Genomic DNA, 23509 nt, shown 5'->3' with positions numbered 1-23509 from the left:
CAGTTTAGCGACCAGAGGACTGTCAGAAAGTGGAATTGGTTGAAAAGTGGAACCCAGGGCTTTTTAGTTTGCAAATGCATTTTGGCCACTGGAAAAAAAAAAGGAAATAACACACTATATATCATTGAATACATGCAAAAGCTAAATGACATACTACACAAACAAGTAAAGTAAAATAAGAAAAAGCTGTATACTGTATTATAAGCACAAATACAGTACAGCAACACTGTAGGACATGCACTGCCCACAGTCTCAGAAGCACCACAAGCTGAACACAAATTGAAGGAGCAAAGATGGTGTGCAGTCATTGAGGAGGGGGGAGGTGCCAAGCAGTTTTCACTGGATCACAAACAAGTCTCTCTAGTCTACTTGTCACTTTCTGCTCCCCCTCAGCTTGCTTTGCAAGCAGTGCATGCAATGCATGCAAGTTGTCTAAAGTGAGCCTCCATAGGACAAAGAACCGACAACATTCTGTTGTTTCCACATTTTCAAATTACACAGATAAGTTCCATTAATTCAAGAAGAGGCATGCTCTTTCAATAGGCAAGGCTTGGAACTACACACACACCTATATATGAGTGGTCCTGGGTGAGTCTCGAATGCAAGATGAAAGAGCAGATCATTCATCAAATGAATGGAACTTGTTTGTAATTTGCAAGTGACAAAAGAGTGAGTTGTCAAAAAGTGAGTTATCCAAAGGTGGGGGAAGCCTTATTTGTCACTTTTTTGGTTTGTGACATCAGGTTGGTACAATTCAAACCTGCTGCCTAAAAGGAGATTGCTTTTCAGCCCCAGAGTGGCTGGTGGATCTGCCACCACAGAAGTGAAAAATTCATTCTGGGCTTTACTGCTGGTCCTCACACAGCTGCTTTGAGTTGAACAGGAGCTCTGTCAATACTGAATAGAGTACTGAACTCTGACAATACTGAATTCTGTCAATACTGGACATCAGGGGTGTAGTTGGGAGGAGTGCAAATTGAAGGTATTCCCTCTATATGAATTCTGCTCTCCTAATGAAATTTTCATTGATTCCCAACATTTCTAGCACTGCAGCATTTTAAAACTTCAGTCAGGCATTTAGAAATACAAAGAAAGGGGTCAGGTAAAGTTACCAGGGGAATTCGAATATTGCCAACATCCGACCATATCTTTCCACCTCTACTGCCAAGATCCTGGTCCATGCCCTAGTGGTCTCATGACTTTACTGTAACATCTTCCTGGCTGGGTTTCCTCTTTCTCACCTCCATCCTTTAATTTCTGTCCAGCATTCAGCTGCACACATTATCACATCCGCCCACCGCTCTGACCACATCTCTCCTGTGTTGGCATCCCTTCACTGGCTCCCCCTCCCTTTCTGTATTCAGTACAAGCTCCTGCTGCCGACGTTTAAAGCCCTCCATGGGCTGGCCCCTCCTTACTTATCAGACCTTCTTTCTCCTCACCTTCCCACCAGGTCCCTCCGTTCTGTTAGTCAAGGTCTGCTGTCTCAGCCCAGGATTTTCTCTGCCCCATCTCGGATTCACCCCTTTTCACTCGCAGCCCCTCACTCCTGGAACCTTCTTCCCCCGCGAGCAAGAGCCATCACTTCTTTAACCAGCTTCAAAACAGAGTTGAAGACCATCCTGTTCAGAGAAGTGTTCCCAGGCATTGCATAATTGTCACTTGCTATTTGATGTTCTTTTGTTGTCTGTTTTATTGAATCATTTTCTGTATTGCTATGTATTTTATATGTATTATCCTACTAGAGAGGCCCCTTCCCCACCACCACTCCCTTCTCCTTCTGTGTCGTGTCTTTTTAGATTGTAAGCCTGAGGGCACGGAACCGTCCAGTTAAAAAGATTGTATGTACAGAGCTGTGTAAATTTACAGCACTTAATAAATAAAGGTTAATAATAATAATAATAATAATAATAATAATAATAAAGGTTCTAGGTGTGAAGAGTTTCCAGTGCATCACTCTGCAGTTCTAGAAATCAGGGGGATATAAGAAAATTTATTTGGCCAGGGAAGTGGAGGAGAGAATTACAGTACTATAAAGGAGGCAATGCCCTCATTCCTCTATCCCACCCCTGCCCCATGATCAGCAGAGCTCCTGAATAACATGCACTGCTTATTATTATAAGGAGCAGCAGAAAAATCTGTTATGGGTTTTCCATGTTTGCAACAGCAATTCCATCAACTGCCCCTGTTCAGCTGGTAATAAACTTTAGACTTTCTCAACTTCAACAATTATAGGATAGTCCTAAATTTGCCCATTTCTGGAAAAGGTACACTTGAGGATGTCAGAAGTCAGACAATTCCAGCTATTAGTGTATGGTGGTCTATCTAGATCTGTAGTGAATTAAGTATGATCTTGGGGTCACAAATGATCCCAATGATCTTACCACTCCCTCTGTCTTCATCAGATGTTTCCTATGTCTGCCCCCTCAGAAAGGGTGTGTGTGAACTGTCTTTTTTCAGACACCACTAGGAGTAGTAATTAAGCCTTAAAATTGGTTGCAATTTTCAAAACCCAGAATAAACTTCTTGACACTTTGGGTCTTATTTCCCTTTGGGGGGGCATTTTATTAGTCCATGTGAAGGTCAGAGAGGCTGAGAAGTAGCCCCCAGATCCCCTGCAGTACCCACCATAACTTTCGTTCCTCTTCAAGAGACTAGTTTTTCCATAGAGATTGTGTCAGCTGCTCTGTCTGATTGCTTACATCAGGGGAAGGGGACCAGAGGCCTTTTCACGCTACACAAGAATAGTACAATGATTGCACTTTAGCTGCTATGGTAACATCCTATGCAATTCTGGGGCAAGCAGTTTGATTAGGCACTGACTAGAGCTTCCTGGCTGAGAATTTTAAATACATTAAACTGCAAATCCCAGGATTCCTTGGGATGTTTCCATGGAAGTTAAAGTGTAATCACAGTGCTGCAATTGTGTGAAAGGGTCTATTTGTTAACACTTTGTTGGTGGTGATGGCCAGAACTCTAGCTGAACCAGCCATCTGCTCAGTACTTGTTCTATTTCATGGTGAGAAATATTTAATCCCATATCTCTCTAAAGGAAATGTCAGGGCATGATTGCTAAAACTCAGGGCCTGATCCTGATTCTTGAGTTTACATGGGTCATCTCCAGATGAGAGACAATGGTAAAAATTCTGCAGTTATGGTGGGCTCAGGTCCCAGCAAGAGGAAAGAGCTGTGTGCAAATCTCACACTCAGAAGAGCAGGAGCTTCCTACAGTTTGTAGACTTAACTGATTTGTTGCTCCAGCTTACAAAGACACCCCCCTCTTCATATAGTTAGCTTCCTCTTTCTTAGTTGTTGTACCACCAGGGTTCAGACTATGATAGAGACATGGAAACAGAATGAGGGGATGGGTGGGACATAACAGTGACACTCCCCAGCAGCCACAACACAGACATATGGACTTAAGAATACTTCCGCAGTGGCATGTAGGTGGGAGAAGGAGGGTTTGTGACACTCCGAGCATTTATATAGGAAATGCTCATTAATCATGCAAGAGTTGTACAGGCTGCCAGGCCATAAATAATCCATCAACTCCTTGGGGGATCATTGTTGACAACTGACCATTCAGAAGGAAGCCACATTCTGGTCTCTTGATTCCTGACTCATTTCTGAAGAACCTTGGATCCTGCATCATAAGTTGACCCTGCTACTGGACACTCCCTTGGAATGATGACTTGAACTGCCTGGCTCCAATAACTGTAGCTGGCTTACCAAGCTTCTGTATATGACTGGGGCTGCTACTGTCTCTTCTCTGATGGACTTTGCTTGGTTCTTTGGCCCTGGTTGGTCTCCAAGACAGGACATATCCTAAGGAGCGCTTTCTCTAGTGCAGTGCTGTAACTGACAGCTGGCAGTTTTACCTAGCAAATCCATTCAGTGAAATAGGTTCTTATTCCTATTTATTTATTGTAGTAGCTCCATGGAACTGTTTTAAAAACTTGCTCTCTTTCTGGAATTGGTTGGATTTATGGGTTACAAGTATAGTCATCCTGGGTTAGAGAAAATAAAATTGTCAGCATTACTTTGTTCTAATTCAATGGTAAAGAATGCCTGGGGTTCTTTCTTCCCATCTCTCCCCCAAGAAGTATATTTGTGGACTAATGCAGAGAAGGTTGTGCTAGGAAACAGAGAAACATGACCATTTGGCTGAAAATAAAACACCTAAGGATAATAAAGCTAATAGCTAATTAAATGAGTGACAGCAGCAAGATGTACATTGAGTGACTGGTCAGCTCTCTCCCTGACAGAGACAATTTAATTATGTTTCATTATGATAACATCAGCACTTGCTAGGCTGTAGTTAGGAGGCTGTCAGTTCCATTTTAAACCATGGGTTTTGGTATTTACAATATTGGCCCATTTCAAAATACAAGAGGCTGGAATCTGGCACATTGTCTAAATTGACAGCCAAATGCAATTTTGTCTCTTTTTCCAAGAAGGGGGAGTGAAGTAGTTATGGTGTGGGAAAGGAAGAAAACCATTCTTTGGAACAATCAAAAGAAAGACAACTTTCAAGACATTTTCACAGGTAGCATTTCCCAGCTTTAAAAGCATTACAATTACTACTCATCTTAAAGCTGGACAAAATGTTTGTGTTGATTTCTGGGAGTTCTGTTTGCTTAATGCTTTTTAGACTAAACTGCCATCTAAATGAGATCTGGAACAGACCTTGAAATCTAACAGTAATGTTGCTAAACTCTGGAGGAGAAAAATTAAAGAAGTGTGTTTCATTTTTCTTATTTGTGAACTATGCATATATTATTAGATATTAAAAGTTAGATATGTGTGTTTCATTTTTCTTATTTGGGAACAATGCATGTACTATATATATATATATATATATATATATATATATATTTACAAATTAAAGCAAATATATAGCTAAAACATACACGTTAATATTAACCTTTGCTTATGTTAGTTTTAAGATGGAAGAACAGAGAGCATGTCTGTAGTCCATGCCTGTTTCCAAAGGAGAAAGTTCCACATAAAAAGTGTTCATTCTGTGTCTTGATTGGAAGAAAAAATATTATTTAAAAATATGTGAGGCATTCCATATTAAACTGAGTTAGCAAACATTTCACTTGAAAGCGCTGCCAATGGGAAAACATACCACCTAGAGGCCCCCAAGCTCAGACCTAAGGTCTTCTCGTAGATCCGAGGAAGACTTCTGCCTGAAACCTTGGAGAGCCATTGTACAGACAATACTGAGCTGGATGGAGTGATATTCTAACTTGGTGTAAGGCAAATGAACAGAATCCATTCAATTCCAATAAAATGTCTCTGCAGTACCTATCACCAGGATATACGTGTACAAATACATAAGAGATCTTGAGGCATGTTCCTTGTAAAGAGAAACTTTAAAGAAGATTTCCTATCCTAGAGGACTCTCAGTAATGGAAGTTAGATGATAAGAAAAAGAAAGACAGAAAGAAAAATAATATTTACTTTTTGACATATACATGTTCAGGAACATGCTAGGTGGTTTAAATGAATTTATGGTATTGGTATCTTGTCCTTTGAAAAGAGATGAGTATTTTCTGTTTGTGTATAGTTAAACTAAACTAAAATAAAAATAAATTTAAATTAAATTAAATTAAAACCTTAAATAAAGTACCTTTAATAAAGTACTTTGAGTCTCAAATCTGCAGGAAAGGTTAGCTATAAAGTGAATAATCATCATCATCATAATAATTAAATAGCAAAATGAATATCTTAAACCTACGGTCAAGAAAGAAAGAAAGAAAGAAAGAAAAAGAAAACCTATCTTGCTTAGTTCCTGAATACCTGTTTTCTGCAAGTAGCACTGATACATCACTCAAGATTGTGTAAGGCTTAATTTTTGCAGTTGTTGATAAACTGAGTGATTAGGTTTGGACTGGGACTTGGGAAATCCAGGTTCAAGTCTTCACTGAGCCATAAGTCTCAATCGCTAACAATGGGCCCACTATAGTTTCTTAGCTTGACTTGATGAACTTCACAGAGTTCCTATGAAGATATAAGTTAGCCAGAATGGGGAGGAGCCATGTGTGCTGGCTTCAACTCTTTGGAGGAGAATCAGGATAGAACTATAAAACATTTTCATCATCTGTGTCATCTATTTGTCAAATATGAAAATACTGTCATGACCATTTGATTTGATTTGACTTATTTTTCTACCAGCTCCTGATATTGATAGTATCAAAAGGAAACCATCAGGAAGTTGTACAGAGCTTTAAAGTTCATTCTTAGTTTGTCAGTATGTTAAAATCAAGCTAAACAAGTAAGTTTTAATAATCAAGAAAGAGCACAAGACCAAAGTTTAATATTACACATATTACTGTAACCCACAACATTGATATTACGTAACTAATCTAAATGTCAAATCTGTGAATTAGTCTATTAGATATTAAATTTAAGATTCATTGTACAGTGAAGTGTGCAATTAGCTGGTTTTTTTAAATTTATTTTTAAATCAACCTCAGTAAAAGCTGGCTTTTAACAAACTGAGTCTCCTCTATAATTTTCAGGCTGACTTTTCTTGTGTTGATTACAGGACTGAATATATTTTTGTATGAGGAAAATTTACAAAATAAGAGATATGGAGAACCCTGAAACTAAGGTTCCAAGTGGGAAAAATGCTCAATGTCAGTAGAGGAATAATTGCCACTTAATCATAGTGGAATAATCACCATCTTTTTTTTTTTTTTTTATCTAGGCCCAGTAGTAATATAACAAGAACACAGAAATTGACATCTTTAAAGAAAAAACTCTTTTCAAACAAATCTCTTTAACCAGCACATCCACTGAGAAGGGAGAAAAATGAATATGCTTAAAATGGCCATGGTACTAAGCTTTAATGACTGCCTTCTCTCTGACCCTAAACTGGGCCTCTGAAGGTGTAGTATATAATACGGATACCAGGGACAATGTACCTTCTCACAATTAATAGAAAGTGCTGTTTTGTAATTAAAGGGTGAAGTGGGGCATGATGAACATATGGAAAAGGAGACCCTTAATAAGTGATAGAGCCTTCAAAAGAAATTGCTAATTAGTATGCATTTGATGTGTACTATACCAATTTTAAGACTTTGCCTTGAATAAATTGTTATGTTGGGTGTTCGAAGGAGTGGTGAGATTAGCATTTACAAAGGGGGCAATTTTCTGTCTTCTTGACTCTGTTAAATAGAGGAAATAACTTTCAAGACTGAAGCAGTAGTTAACCCATCAATCATTCTCACAGCTGGAAGCTGGGGATCCCAAATGCTGAGATGAGTTAATCCGGCAGTTAATAAGTTCATAGTGGCACCATATGGCGCTGGTCCACTCCACATGAGGGCAGGGACAACTGTTTACAGAGGCACACTGCTTTCTCAGGTACCTGTAGTACAAACAGCTGAATACAGGACCCATTGTTCCAAAGGATCAATTTACTTTACACAGTAAATTGACTGAACTGATCAGTCCCAAGCACATAATGGTTGGTTAATCCTGTGGAATCATGTCCTACCCATATGGAAGGGACAAAAGGATGCTGACACTGGTCAGGTTTCTTGTTCTGTCCCTCTGGCTATTTCTTCTGGACATGATATGCACTGAATAAAGCTTGCGGTAAACAAATACGCCTAACCTGTGCTCCTAAACTGACCACGATTTAAACCACACTAGTAACAGAAGATCCTGTGTCATTTCTAGTGTCATTACTAAGAAAACTTAACAGCAGAGGAGTCCTTGTTTTGTGAAAGGCCTCACTTATATACCTGAAACTCTCTCCTTTTTTTTAACTTAGAAAGAGGAATGCAGAAATACAGATGAAATGTGGCTTTCCAAATCAACTCATGGATATATGACATCTGGTAAAATAATAAACACAAAACAACATGAAACAATCATTAAAAAACACACCAGTCAGGATGCATTTTACTTGAAGTTCTTGAAGCAAATTAAGTAAAAGTAGTTAAGTTATTAAAAAAAAATAAAGTTATTATCATTGTAATAGATGCTTTTGAGTTCTGCCTTTTGGTTTAAGCAGAAGGGCTTTCATATTATACAGTTACAGCACTATGATTCAGCATTAATTGTCATTGACGGCATCCTATGAAAATCTGGGATATGCTATTTTATATAAGGGACACCATTTTACTTCCACTGTGTTTAATGGGAGTTGAGCACCCATGGGTTTTGTTATCTATAGGGGTCCTGGAACCAAATCCCAGTAAATACCAAGGACCCACTGTATGGGTCTGTGCAGGCTCTAAGATCTTCAGATGAGGGAATTTCTCTCATTCCTAGACTTTTCTTAGGCACATTTAGTAGGAACAAGGGAGAAGACCTTCTCAGTGGCTACTCCAAAGCTTTGGAACTTTCTCTTTCAGATACTACAATGACTCCCTCCCTGCTGCTCTTCTGCCAGCAAGTCAAAACTCTTGTTCTGGCCAATTTATAGGAATTGACTGCAATTACATGGTTTCTTTTTGTTGATTTTTATATTCTGGCTTTTAATAAAATTTTAAAGGTTTCAATTTTACAGATTAATTGTTTTTAAGATCAGACGGTCTGGACCTTAACTGTGCAGTCTGGATCTAAGCCATATTTTCCCACTCTAAAGTAAACCTCTGAAGATTAAAGAGTTAGAAAAACTTTCTTTATTTTTATGAATTTTATACCAATTCTCTTCAAAGTGTGATATCCTCATTAGAAAGAAGCTTCTCCTATATATTAGTCAGAAATAATGATGTGCAAACATGTCTGTGTTTATAGATATGCACCAGTCACCTGGCACAGAGCTCAAATCAAGAGAAAGTCTTATTTGTTGAATGTCCAAAAAGTGCATAAAAACTGTGGCAAAATTTTTCTGAGTGAGTTTACAAATAGGTCTTATAAAGTTAAAAAACTTTCTACTGTAAATGTATAAGTACAACAGAGCTTTAAAAAGTCAAATATCTGTATTGTAATGTTTGGGGGTTGTAATTCAGATAAGTAACTTTTCAAAGCTATGGTGGATACCAGGAGCAAGAATCATGTGTTCCTAGATCAAAAATCAAAATGACCTGAATAAACTGGAATGCTGGGCCAAAGTTAACAAAATGATATTCAACACAGAAAAATGTAAGGTATTGCACTTAGGGCAGAAAAACAAAATGCATAGATATAGGATGGGGGGACACTTGGCTGAAGGAGACTAGGAGTCCAAGTAGAACTTAAGTTGAACATGAGTCAATAGTGTGATGCGGCACCTAAAAAAGCCAATGTAATTTGAGGCTGCATGAATAGAAGTACAGTTGAGCCTCGTCTTATGCGGGGGATCCGTTCCAGACCTCCCGCATAAGGCAAATTTAGCCTATGCTTGAGCCCCATTCAAATTAATGGGGCTCGTGCATGTGGCGGCACAGCGGCACAGCAGCACGTGTGCACCAGGGGCACACACCCCATTTATTCAAATGGGACGCGCCGCCCCTTGCGCCCCACACACTCCCTGTGGCTTGAGTGCGTATGCTCAAAGCTGCATATAGCGCACCTGCATATAACACGGGAGCACTGTATAGTGTCCAGATCAAGGGAAGTAATAATGCCACTCTATTCTGCTTTGGTCAGGCCCCACCTGGAATACTGTGTCCAGTTCTGGGCGCCACAATTCAAAAAGGATGTGGAGAAACTGGAGCATGTCCAAAGGAGGGCGACTAAAATGGTGAAGGGTCTGGAAACCATGCCCTATGAGGAACGACTTGAAGAGCTGGAGCCTGGAGAAGAGAAGGTGGAGAGGTAATATGATAGCCCTGTTTAAATATTTGAAGGGATGTCATATTGAGGAGGGAGTAATCTTGTTTTCTGCTGCTCCAGAGAACAGGACCCAGAACAATGGATGCAAGCTACAGGAAAACAGATTCCACCTCCAAATTAGGAGGAACTTCCTGACAGTAAGGGCTGTTCAACAGTGGAACACACTTCCTCACAGAGTGGTGGAGTCTCCTTCCTTAGAGGTCTTTAAGCAGAGGCTGGATGGTCATCTGTCAAGTATGCTTTGATTGAGAGTTCCTGCATGGCAGGGGGTTGGATTGGATGGCCCTTGTGGTATCTTCCAACTCTACGATTCTATGATTCTATGATTCTATGACTGTGGCTCCCGGCATTCCTCACATTTGCTGTGTTGGCTAGGGACAGATGGTCATCAGTTCGACAACACCACAGAGCCCTCAAGCAAATTGTTTGTTTCAACTAGAGGAAAGCCATTGAATCAGGAAGAACTTGGTAATCCAACATTTATGTAAATTCTAGCCCAGTTGAGAATAATAATTAGATTAGGAGTGGAAATGGTGTTGGTTTTTTTAGCTGTTTTGGAACTGCAACTCCTAGCATTCCCACCATTGGCTATGCTGGCTAAAGTTGCTGGGAATTGCAGTTCAATAAAATCTGGGGGAATCACAAAATTCTTGCCACTGAAGTAAGACATAGAACAGAAAGGAGAAGTTATTGTATGGAGGCACAACTGTACCAGACTTTCTGACAAGTCTACACCTGTCTACTGACTTGAGTGGAACACAACCTTGGGATTGTAGGTATGATACCTTGAGCTCCACTGAGGGATGACTGGATATAAGTGTACTCGGTTATGGAATAAAATTTTCCAAGAGAGTCCTGAGCAAACAAAGCAGAATGTAATGTCACCAAGATAGGCTCCATGGAGCTGTCCAGCATAAGCAATGCATAGCAACAAGTGACCTGTTAAACAATGACAAATCCTTTGGCTTGTGGCTTTAGACCTTTGACCCCATGACATTAAGCTGTATCCAAGGAGCAGTCTGCCAACAGGAATGCAATAAACTGCTTGTAATCTCATGTTTTCAATAGAAACTACATCAAAGCCAGCTGTTACACCACTAGTCATTAAGGGCTCACAATATGTTAGCTGAAATGGGGCTATTATATTTTGAAATGCTCTTTCCTCCTCCCAGCTACTAAAGGCCCTTGCCTGCACTCCTGAGAGAATCACCAGGAAAGCATCATTTCACATACATTGTCTCTTTTCCCCCATTTAAACGTATATTAGTAAGCAGCTTTACACATTTCTGTTTGCTCTGAGAACTGGTGTCTTATTAATTGGCTTGATGTTATAGGGTCTGGAAAGATACGCTACTCTTCAGTCCATCTAGTTTCAGGATAGCCAAGTTCCCTACTTTACACGGACCAGTCCTCTGTTTGAAGGGCTCGTAGAGGACCTTTCTCTGTTTAAAGATATCTTCTGTTTGGGGACTTGTTCATTTAAGTATGTTTTGAAGATGGAGAAACATAATAAAAGACTGAACTTGACCATCAACAATTAGTACCAGGACAATAGACTGAGTAGGAACATTGGTCACAATCTTGCTGTGGTGAGCTGTGTTATATTTCTATTTAAAATTAGTTTTCCTATGTTTACATCTTCACATAAAAATTAACATATCCAAGTTTTATGCAAATCTGTGTACCAGAAGCTGAAGGGGATCCTGACAATGCAACCTGAGTAACAAGCACATGCAGTTCTGCTCGCATCAGCTTGCCCTTGAAGATCATAGGCAAGGGAAAAGGTCCAGTTCATCTAGTCCATTTTGTGTGTGGGGGGGTGGGGGGGGATGGAACTCTTTATTGTTTGTGGAGCAATGTGAATATCTGTATATACAGTATTTCCAGCATGTATACAATGCAATAAATTACTCCATTCACTATCTACTCACTCACCAATTCTGAGTCATGGGAATCAAATATGGCCTGCATCCCATGTTTTACTGTCTACATAACAGAGGTGCATCAATATCCATGATAGCTACCACATAGTAATCCCATTCCAGCAAGTGTGTTATCAACCCATTATTTTCAACCAATTCCTTAATGGGTTTTTGGACAACAAAGTCTGTTATTAAGAAATGTAGACAATTATGTTGTTCTCCTCCTCCTCCTCCTCCTCCTCCTCCTCCTCCTCCTCGAAGAAGCTGTTTATTTCTTACCTTTCTCTCCCCAAGGCTCAACATGGGGTACAATATATGGACATAAAACCATTTAAACACATTAAGTTAAAAAACATAAACATAGGGCACATTAAAATCACCCAGCATAAAATTAAAATATTCCAAACTAAAATTAATAGTTTAAAATCAATTGAGTAGGCCTGCCAGAAAAGATAAGTCTTTAATACCATTTCAGACAGCATGTTTAATTCCACAGTTTAGGAGTGGCTGAAGAAAACTGTCTTCTGGGTGACAGTTGCCAGTATAGTTCTGGCCAGCTGAAGTAAATGTTCCCCAGAGGAACTGGATATATGGTTCAGACCTTCTCTTCTGCCTTTAAGGGTTACATTAATAACGCTTCTGGTCAATCTACATGTTGCAGTTCTTAGCTTACAGTTGTAAACCGCTTAGACACTGCTTAGGCGGTATGAAGTGGTACATAAATGAAGCTTGTTTGAAAGAGGTTTTATATATATGTATACACACACACACACACACACACATACACACACACACACACTGGTCATCGGGCCTATAATCCTACTTTGAAATTTAATAAGCAGGAATTGTTAGAGTGCTAAGATCTACACACACACACACACTTGCCTATTCTTGATGAATGAGGTTATTTTGCTACCTTTAAAATAAATAAATCTCTCTGAATGAACCTGTAAAGAAGCAACGAGAGATTTGTGTCCCTTTTGATATTGTTGAACTGAAACTTCTTTCTCCAGTGGTCTATGGCTGATGGACATTGCAGTCAACAACATCAGGGTATATATTCTCCATCCCTGCTTTAAAGTTTCCCTCTCCATTTCAAAAGGGACAGATGTTGTCTCCTGTCTTGGAGTGCATGCCAATGAACCTATCTGTACACTTGTATGTATTACAATTTCAATTTTACACTTTAACATTGTAGTTTTCAAAGAAAAGAATCCTATGCATTATATTGTGAAAGCCAAGCATGACCCCTGTTGCTCCCCAAAGAATTGTTTCACAAACTGAAGAGTATGTCCTAAGGATCAGTGGTGTAGAAACTGACAGCCGTCATGGTGCAGTCATCTTTGGCTGAGTCAGTTATAAAACACTACAACAAAATGGCAGTTTACCAGCATGCAAAGCCATTAGAAAGGAACATCTGACTGACTTGTAGATATATTGAATGACATATCTGTTTTCATTTGCTGTTTATTTTACATGCTTATGCTTATCAGTCAAAAGCTATATGCACCAAATAGATACTGCAGAGTTATCCAATTGAAATCAGGCTTCAGTCTCTCTGCTGAAATAGTACTGCAGGCCAATGTTATATGCTCAATACAGGATCTACCCAACTTGTATATACAATTATGCCCCCACACACCAACTATCAAACACAGTCATGAGAAGCTGTCCATCATTCCATATATTTATGTATTTATTTATTTCAACAATTTATACACTGCCTTTCACCCTCCACCCTCCCACCTCCCCCATGCAAAAAAGATCCCAAAGGGTTTAATAATTATTCATTTGACAGTTCACTGCACCTTGGGCTTACAATCTGAAAAAGACAGAGAGAGAGGATCCTTTTACTATGCCCCATAGCCAGTTGCAGACTAATGGTATCACCTGGTGGATCTTGGCAGAAGATGTCATCAGTCTGCATCTGGCTACTGGGCACAGCCCTCTGTTTCTTTGACCCCCTCCTCCATTCTCTCCCAGCCATGGAGTGCCCATTTAAGGTTACTATCACAGCAAAACCTGGGGTTGAAGAGTGTTGAGCCATAGCAGAGTTCTGCCTGCAGAAATCTTATGCTACATTGGAAATATACGATCTCAGCCATACTATACACATGTTATAATTTGCCCATGAATTATCAAACCAAATTTCTTCTTATTCTTTGTCATTTAGGAAAGGTTGACAGCTACTTCTGGGTTTTCTAGATTTAATACTCATTTAGATGTCAATTGCATGTACAGGTTATCAAAAGGGAGTGTCACCTCAAGGTTATCTGAGTCACCTCAGAAACAGTAATTTCATCACACAAATGCCCATGTGACCTGGATGATGGGAATAAAAATACAGCTGTATCTGCCTTGCCACTTCAGGTGAGGACCATCTGGTCAGGGTTTTACTCTGTTCTTCTTGCCCAACAAGTTCCACAATGAAGCACAAAGCATTGTCAGACTCTTCCCCTGTTTGCCTGGATTCCATCCTGTGTCCCCATCAAGTATTCCTGGATTCTGCTGGAACCCTAGGTCCAGCCCTTATCTACCAGGTGCCACTGTAGCTTTTCAGACTCCACCTTTCTGTCACAAAGTCTAAGCCACAGGAGACTTGGTTGCCTTTGTACTTCCAAAGTATGTTGCAGCAACTATTGCAGGAATCAGATCCAGAAAGGAACCACCTAAATCAGTTCTTCTCAACCTTTGGGTTTTCTACATATTTTGGATTTCAGCTCCCATGATTCCTTATCATTTGGCATGCTGGCTGGCTTTGGAAAGCTGAAATCCAAAATATTTGGAGGATCAGTGCTTGACAATCACTGCCTTAGATTTTTTTTTTTGTTACTTTAATTATTATAAATGTCTAACTATGCCTTGCCCCTCCCCACTGCTTTTATCCCTATAAATTCACAGTTCTCAGAATATATTTATCAAATAATCTCTATGCCTGCACTACATGGTACCTGAAGAGGTTTGGACATGTTTTCTACTTTTTAAAGTCGATTCATTTATTCCAAGGTTTCTATGAGTATTTTCAGAGGGTTTTTTGTGTGCTTGTTTTTGCTTTGTTAAAGAAAATGTGAGAAATCTACAGGTTGCCATGAACATTTTGTACTTGAATTTATATTTCTTATAGTCATGTTTTTCATACAACACTTGTTTGCTTGTTCATAGCTTTCCAGCATAAGCATGGACAAAACAACATATTTTACAGCATTTACTGAAAACTACATCTGAATACACACACACAAATTTATTTTTGAGTACCTTGCAGAGCTTTCACATATGCCTCCAATACTAAAATAAAGTTGATTTGCTTGCTATAAACACTTATTTCTGACTGATAGAAGATGAGTAGGTGGTGCAAAAAAAATCTGTTTGTTGTGTTTTCCTAACAAAGGGAAAAAAGCAAATTTTTAGATAGTTTTGTCAGGAATGTGAATGCCAGTTGCACAGAACTCACCTAATGTTTTGACAGCTCTACAAAGACTCTCACAATGTCTCCGTTATGGTAATATCCCCCATTAATTAATAGTTATACTCTTCTTGCAGTTTTGATAGATCCATGGGAGTTGTTAACACAACACAAACAGATTCACAGTTGCCCATGTACATGTTGGCTGTGCATACGTAGTTCTAAGTTATAAAATGTTACACAAAGGAAACAAGAAATTGAGACAGAATCATAAATAGAAAAAGGATATAATTAAAGTTTTCTCAGAGAAAGATACATCATAATGCTAGCAATTTTTAAAAAATCTAATCAGTCTGCTTTTGAAAAAGGAAAATATTAGACTGGCTTCAAACCTGGTTATGGGACAGAGATAGCTTTGGTAACCTTGGTAGATGACACAGGGAACTGGACATGGGCAATGTGTCCCTGTTGGTTCTTATGGCCCTCTCAGCAGCTTTTGATACCACTAACCATGATACTCTTCTAGGTCAACTCTCTGAGATAGGACACAGGACACTGTTTTACAATGTTTCTGATCTTTCTTGCTGGGCCGCAGTCAGGAGGTGATGCTGTAGGATGCCTGTTCAAAACCCTGGACAGTATCTTGTGGGATTTCTAAGGGCTTGATTCTGCCCCACATGTTGTTTAATATTTACATTTACCACTGGCAGGGGTCACCTAGAGTAGCTCATTTCCATGTGATTCCAAGAAAGCTGACTCTGTACTAAACCAGTGTCTGATGTGTTAAATCAGTGTCAATAATGGACTGGATTAAGCTGAACAAATTGAAATGACCATTTAAGCTACCATTTTAAAAATGTAACTCTTCCCTAGTTTTTTGTGAATTTTTTGGGCTTTGAGTCCATGTTCTAGAAGAGTTTATTCCTGATGTTTCACCAGCTCAGATCTCTGAAGATGCCAGCCACAGATGCTGGTGAAATGTCAGGAATAAACTCTTCTAGAACATGGCCATATAGCCTGAAAAACCCACAAAAACCTATGGATACCAGCCATGAAGGCCTTTAACTTTACATTGTAACTATTCTCCTTTCTCAGTACTAACTTGCTAGCAACTTTTAGCTGTTTTTTAAAAAATCTACATACTAAAGGTTGCTGGCTATGTTACAAAACACGCACTATCCCTGTCAGCTCAGTTCACAAGCCAGCCCTTGACCCTTAACATATGGGCCCAACAGACAGGCCAAAATAAAGCTGCTTTGGGTCACTTTGGAGGTATGCTGTTTAAATGACACACGCATCTTAAGAGGCCAGAAGCAGCACCAAGGCTGTGCTCCAGTCCTTAGGACTGGAAGTGGCCTTGGCACAGCTTCCAGCCTCTTAGGACACATGCATCATTTAAACAGATACCTCCAAAGTGACCTAAAGCAGATTTATTTTGGCCTATCTGTTCAGGCCCATGCAATGCAAGTTAAAACAAAACAGCTAAATCAGTATGTGATACAAATTAAACAATGAACCCAGATGAATTTTTTTTAAAAAAGACACATTCATATTACATATGGGGGGGAGCATACCCATTGCACATCCTTCTATCCCAAACTATTAAAGACTGATGGTCTGTTTGAATAAGAAAGTTTTTGCTTGCTGGTGAAAAGAGTCTCCTTTTAGAGGGAGTTCCATTGTCTAAGAGCAGCTACCTGGAAGTTTCTCTTCCATTTCCTCAGCAGATGAGCCTGTGACAGTAGTGGGACTCCTAGAGATCATAAGACTTGACACAGCTTTTCAGATAATCTGGAGCTAAGCCAAATAGGGCTTTACAGGTCATAAGCTTTGAAGTGTGACCAGGCAGCACACAGAACAGAATTAGGATGTTGTTATTAAGCACTTGGCTAGCACTGGTGTGGAATTAGCATTGTTCACATGCTAACTGTATCATTCTTGTTGAAATTGTTGCAAGTATTCCCCAAATTAGCAGTACTGTTGTCCTCCAAGAGAAGGTGACCTTGAAAGGGCTGCCTTGAAGTTTCCAGTGTTCAGAGACTGACAATCTTTCTCCAGTCCCAACCCCCCCTCACAATATATATATATATATATATATATATATATATATATATCTCTGAAAATCAACATGAATGGATTTGCTAAAAGGAAAAGGAAAGGGAAAACCACTGAACTGCCAAACAGTGTAGAGAAGCAAGCAAACTGCCCAAGAGAGAAAGAGAGATACACATCAAATTTAAATTCAGCAAAGAAAGGTCAGTGGGAAGTTTACCCAGCTCCAAAGGACCTGGTGAGTAAATGGAAGCAAGTGCCTTTATTACAATTTAAAGAGAATGTGGTTAAAGAGACTGCACTCCAAAGACAAAGCTTTGCATTTAGACTCCTTGTTCATCTCTTTTTGAAAACTCCCACTGACAAATATCTGAGCGCAATCCACTCCCAGGGCTTTTTGTCATCCCAAGGAAAAGGTCAGTCACCTTTGACATGGCAAGAGCAGCTGAGTGAATGACACCAAGAGAAAGAAAGAGAGAGAACAGGCCACCTTTAAAAGAAAACCCAGCTTCTGAGCTATATGGACTCCCAAGTGCATGATCTTGGTCAAAGGCCCTGGGAAGCAGAACAATGGTCTGTGCCTTGTGCAGTCTTCTGGATGTAACCACACACCATTTGCAGTGGCATTGTATGGAAATTATCACACACTCATTAAGACTTTAAAACAACTCATTGAAATTTAAAACAGTCTTCTGGCACCTTGAAAAACTAACATCTCTTTAAGGTAGTATTCAGAGACATAGTCATGTTAGTCTAGAATATCAGTATGCAAAGGAGGACTAAGACGTTATAGTATGAGCTTTTGTAGTCTACTTCCTCACTCCATGCATCTGAGAAAGTAGACCACATCTATAGAAGCTCAAGCAACAACTTCTACTGGAAATCAGACTCTCAACAGATAACCATTCAACATCTGTTTAAAAACCTCCAGAGAAGGAGACACCACTACATTCCAAGGCAGCATATTCCACTGTTGAACAACTCTTACCATCAAATTCTTCCTGATGTTTAAGTGGAATCTCTTTTCCTCTAACCTGAATCCATTGCTCTGTGTAACAGAAAACAAGCTTACTCCATCCTCAATATGACATCCCTTCAAATATTTAAACATGACTGCCATATCACCTCTTAACCTTCTCTTCCCAGGGTAAACATACCCAGCTCACTAAGCCATTCCTCATATAGCATGATTCCTAGACTTTTCACCATTTTGGTCACCCTGCTCTGGACAGCTCCAACTTGTCAACATCTTGTGATACCATGGGATGGATTCTTGTAATCTTACAGCCAAAAAAACCCCTGTGGGGTAGCATTAAACTTGCAGGCCACATTCTGCCCACCTGTGGCTTAGAAAGTGGGTTTAGTTTGTATTCTTGATTCACTACATAAATTGATATGGAAGAAAGGTGGAAAACAATGTGTTAGATCCCTGATAACTTTCTAGAAGGAAGTTCATTTCTGATTTACTTTCAAAAATATCTTTTTATACCAAATTAGATGCAAGATGTATAAATTTATGTGCTTTGAGCAACTAAATCCTGCTCCCAGGGGATATGTATTAATAAAAGATTGTCCATGACATATTTTGAATGAATCAGGCTTAATTATCCCTTTACACATCAGCAGCAAAAACACCCCTCAACCACCACCACCAGTAGTGAACTCCTATAATTTGAAATGGTAGATTTATGGTCTAATGCAATGGGGATGCCACTATTCCATATTTCTGTCTTTCTTTCTTTTTTCTTATATATTATTACATTATTACAAAACGTGGTCAGCCACTTCTGCTGCCTTTGATGCCCCCTCCAATCATTCTGTTGAACAGGGTGTTGGATATTTGCTCTTTAAGTCCTGTCCTGATGGCACTAGTGACAACAAACCAGGTTATTGGAGTACTCTTTTTTTCATAGTACAGTCGAGACTGGCTTTGCTGAATACCATTAAATGAATGCATTGTGCAATGAGGACATGGTAAAATACTGTTCATTAAGAAGACAGTAGGAAAAATAATAATGACCCACCATTTTAAAAATCTCTGGCATGAAATGACTGGAAATGATACATTTTCTTAATATGAATAAATATTTCATTAGCGTCATAGTTCATATGTTCCAGTTAATAATGACCACAATGACAAGGGAAAGTTCACTTCACAAAATCTAATCACAGGCTTAATTTTGAATCAGAGGACATTACTACAGGTGACCATACTGTATACATAATTAATATGTAAATCTTTGACAAACTAAGCACATAATTAGTGACGCCTACGCAGAAACAGCTGGTAAGATGAGATGGGAACTAACACTGATTCCTTATGGCATGGACTCAGAAAACATTATGCGACATCATGTATTATTGGTGAGAGCACTCAGAATTTACATAGAAAAACATTCAGATTTCTCAGCAATGCCACAGTTTCTATGTTGTAACATCAATTAACATTCTTAGGAAAGAGACTTATAGACCAAACTGTATTTATTCTAAGTTTCCAATATACAAGCATATTTCTGGGAAGATTACATTCTTTTGAGGCCAAAATGTATGACAGAGTAATGTTTTTAAAACTATTATACATGGACCTACAAGTGAATCAATTATTTGAAAAGTACTGCTGAAGGTAACCTGAAAGGATATCCATCTCAGTACTGATTGTGATTGTGATACAGATTTTCTTGCTTCATGGGCTCTGGCTTAATTTACAGACCTGAACTGGCCATTAGACAGTGTGAGAAAGATGCTTTAGGTGGCAAATGCTCTGACAGAGCAGTGAGGTGAGCTGTATTCTACACTATGCCTCATAAGCTAGCCTTCTACCTCTAAATGTGGTGGACAATCCTGTCCCATCACTAGTGTTGAAGGAAGATTCAACTGCCAATCCAACTGGTTTTTTCTTCATGCAATAAGGGCTGCCTTCTCTTTCCTTCCCTTGAACAGAAAGCTTAGAGTAACCCTGTTAATTCAGATACAAAAGGTGCATGTGACACATACACCCAGTGCTATCACTACAAAGGTGAAGGAGGCTACAGACCACACCAGGTGACACCTGGTGACACCACTGTTCCTGAAATATCTGTGTTTTAGCAGAAACCCACTGTGGCATTTGCCTGTTTCTGTTTAAAATGATGTAAACGATAGTGTGAGTGGGGTGAGGTTCGGTGAAGGGAGAAAGGAGATGCCCTGTTGTTGTTTTTTAAAAAATTCAAATTTCAAAAATTGAAAAATGTTTTATTAAATAATTAAAATTAATTTTTTTATTATTTTATTATTTTTATTTAAAAACATCACATTTTACCAATTTTTCACTCTAACCTCACGAAACTAAGCACATGTAAATACATTTAGGCTGAGCTTACAATGTTGTAATTCTCTTCTCTCCCCCCCCCCCGACTTTTTTTTTAACCATGGGAAAGCAAAGTAGAAGAGAGGGCAAAGCAAGACAGTGGACAACTCTGGGTGGTCTGGGAGGCAATTCTTCAACCCTCAGACCCATTGGGGACTACATCAGGCACAGAAATGCACACATGCCACAAAAATAGAAACTGAAATATGCAAGAAGTCTAATTCCAGTTCCAGAAATTTAAAGCCCTACCAATTTGACATAGGTATCTATGGGCTACAGACCTCTTCATCAGATGCAGGGGATTCAGGGAGTGTGGACAGCACTGGGTGACACCAAGAAGAGGAGTGACACCCAGTTGGACCCACCTCTCCCTTTCCAGCTACTCCAGGATGCCTGGGATAGAGGAGAAGCCCACACTGTTCCCTTGCACTCTGTCCTGGCCTTCCTTCCCAGGGTAAAAGCCTGAGACGGAGCAGTCTTGAAGGGTGCATGTGCACCCCTCCTTCTCTGTCCCAGCTTTTTTTCCAGGAAAAGAAGTCCAGATTGGAGGATCTGGGAAGGGTGCATATGTACTTCTCTTCCTCCAACCATGGGCTTTCTCTCTGAAGAAAGTGCCCTGCCCCATGCCTCCAACTTGCAAGTAGAGAGGTAGGGGGCAGTGAGGTAAGGGGCACCCTTTTGGACCTGCCCTTTGAAGCCTTGCCTCCTGGAAGCTCCACCCCCACACCAGGTGACATCCTGGGCGAGGATGCCATTGATCAGATGTCTGGAGCATTGTCCCCGCTGGTATTATACACTTGGATGTTCCTTGGGTGATTAAGGAATCTGCAACTTCCCTTCCCCCAGTTCAGAGAATGCCACTGCCTTTGGACATCACAGCTATGTCACAGCAACATCATTTCTATTTCAGGTGCATAGCTGCACTTCAGCAAACTGATGCATTGCTATGGGACATGAATTTTGAACCCATAAATAAAAAGAAAGAGAAAAAGAGAAAGAAAAAAAATTCATCTTCCTTTTGGCAGGAAAGGCCTCTTCACAGCTGACCACAAATATCAAAAGTCTCTCTGTTGGCAGTCTCAGCAATGTTATGGTGGGAAGAAACAATGCAACAGATTTGACATCTAAAGGCTAGATTGCAGTCTGTGTGCCAAAATCAATATAAGCTTTTGAGCCAAGACTGAAGAACCTTGGTAACAATAAGTGTTGGAGTTGTGATGGTCTGTTTTCCTTAACCTTAGAATTATTCTCCAGGCTGGTGACATTTCTCTTCAAGAATCAGACCCAGGCTTGCAAGACAGATGGTAAGGGTCTAGTGACTATTAATAATGTTAATGAAAAAATTCTGTCTGTTTTCCTGCCAGTGTAATTAGAACAGATATTCACTTAGCCCTAACAGCTGACAGAGCTTGTGTTTCAATAAAACTCCACAAAGCTCCTTGGTGAAGCTCTCAGTGAACTTTTCAGGGCTCGGGGTGGGGGGAGTTATTTAATAATTCCCAAAAGTAAAGGCATGATCATAGTTTCATAATGGAATTGGAAACAGAAATTGATCTGATTTCATCATTCAGAACAGTATGGCAAGCAAAACAGAAATATAAAGAGTGGATCTCAAGAAGGGATAGGCAAAACTCAAGTTTAATCAGCCTTTGAAATATATTACTTTTTTTTCACCAGTAGATCAGGCAACATATTAACATACCCACAAGCAAAGAAGAAAGGCTGCTGTGTAACAGGGATGGGTAAAGTGTGGATCTCCAGATGTAACTGGAATGCAACTCTCACCATCCCTTACCATTGGGTAAACTGTCTGAGGTTAAGGAAGCAGTTGTCCAGCAACACCTGCAGGAACACCTTTCCTCATCCCTGCTGTATGGCAATTTCAAGATATCAGATAAGTATTTGCTAGAAGATAATTAAGAAAGCAAATGCTTACAGGAGGCATGAGGAACACAGAGACTTTCAGATATTATATTTGATAGATGGTACTTCAAGAAAGTGCGTAAAGAGAAAGACCACATTACACAGGGACGTAGCCAGGGGGGGGGTTCTTGGGGTCTGGACTCCCCCTTCCATTAGAAAAATGAATGGTGCGTGCTGCTGCACCGCCACACCCAAACCCCAATATAATGGTGGCACTTAGTCTGGACCCCCCCCTTCCTAAAATCCTGGCTATGTCCCTGCATTACAGATGGTTTGATTCAATCAAGGAATTAGCAAAGCCTTACCTGCTTAATTGGTAACCAGGGATCTTGGAGGTCTCTGATTCATTGGGTTGCCAAGGGTCAAAGCTGACAACTTTAAAAGAGTTACTATCGATGATGATGTAACTGTACCTGCCTTTAGCTCGATGGGGATAACAATGCCATCCTTTGTATATCCATTCTAGTCAAAATAGCTTCATTAAAAAGAACTTCCTACCAAATAATATTAAGAGGTCTTACATTAAAAAAAGTGGGTACAAGACAACAGAAACTTAATGGGATTTGTCTGTCATTCAGCTGACTGAGGCTGTTGTGAAGGAACTGCTGTTATTCAATTTCATAATTGTTCTACTTTTAGTTCAAGAGAGGTAATGACTTGCCTGTGTGATTGGCTTCATTGTTGTTATTGTTGTTGTTGTTGTTGTGTGCCTTAGGTCATTTCTGACTTATGGCAACCCTAAAGTGAATCTATCATGGGGTTTTCTTAGCAAGATTTGTTCAGAGGAATTTTGTCATTGCTTTCTCCTGAGGCTGAATGCATGTGACAGTGGGTTTCATGGCTGAGTGAAGAATTGAACCCTGGTTTCCAGAGTTGTAGTCCAACACTCAAACTACTACACCATGCTGGCTCTTGTCTTGCCTTAGTGGTTAAAATAAATTGGGATCCTATGTACCAGTATGTGAACAAGGTAGAGGGGGGCTCCATTTGTTTTCTCATGCCTTCAACTCCTAGCATGAATTGCAGTTGTTGCATCACAGGGCCAGAGCAGATGGGCAGGAAAAAGCTGCTTGATCCTGGGTTTTC

This window comes from Sceloporus undulatus, chromosome 2, assembly GCF_019175285.1.
Source record: "Sceloporus undulatus isolate JIND9_A2432 ecotype Alabama chromosome 2, SceUnd_v1.1, whole genome shotgun sequence".
NCBI lineage: Eukaryota > Metazoa > Chordata > Lepidosauria > Squamata > Phrynosomatidae > Sceloporus > Sceloporus undulatus.
This window is presented reverse-complemented; position numbering follows the sequence as displayed.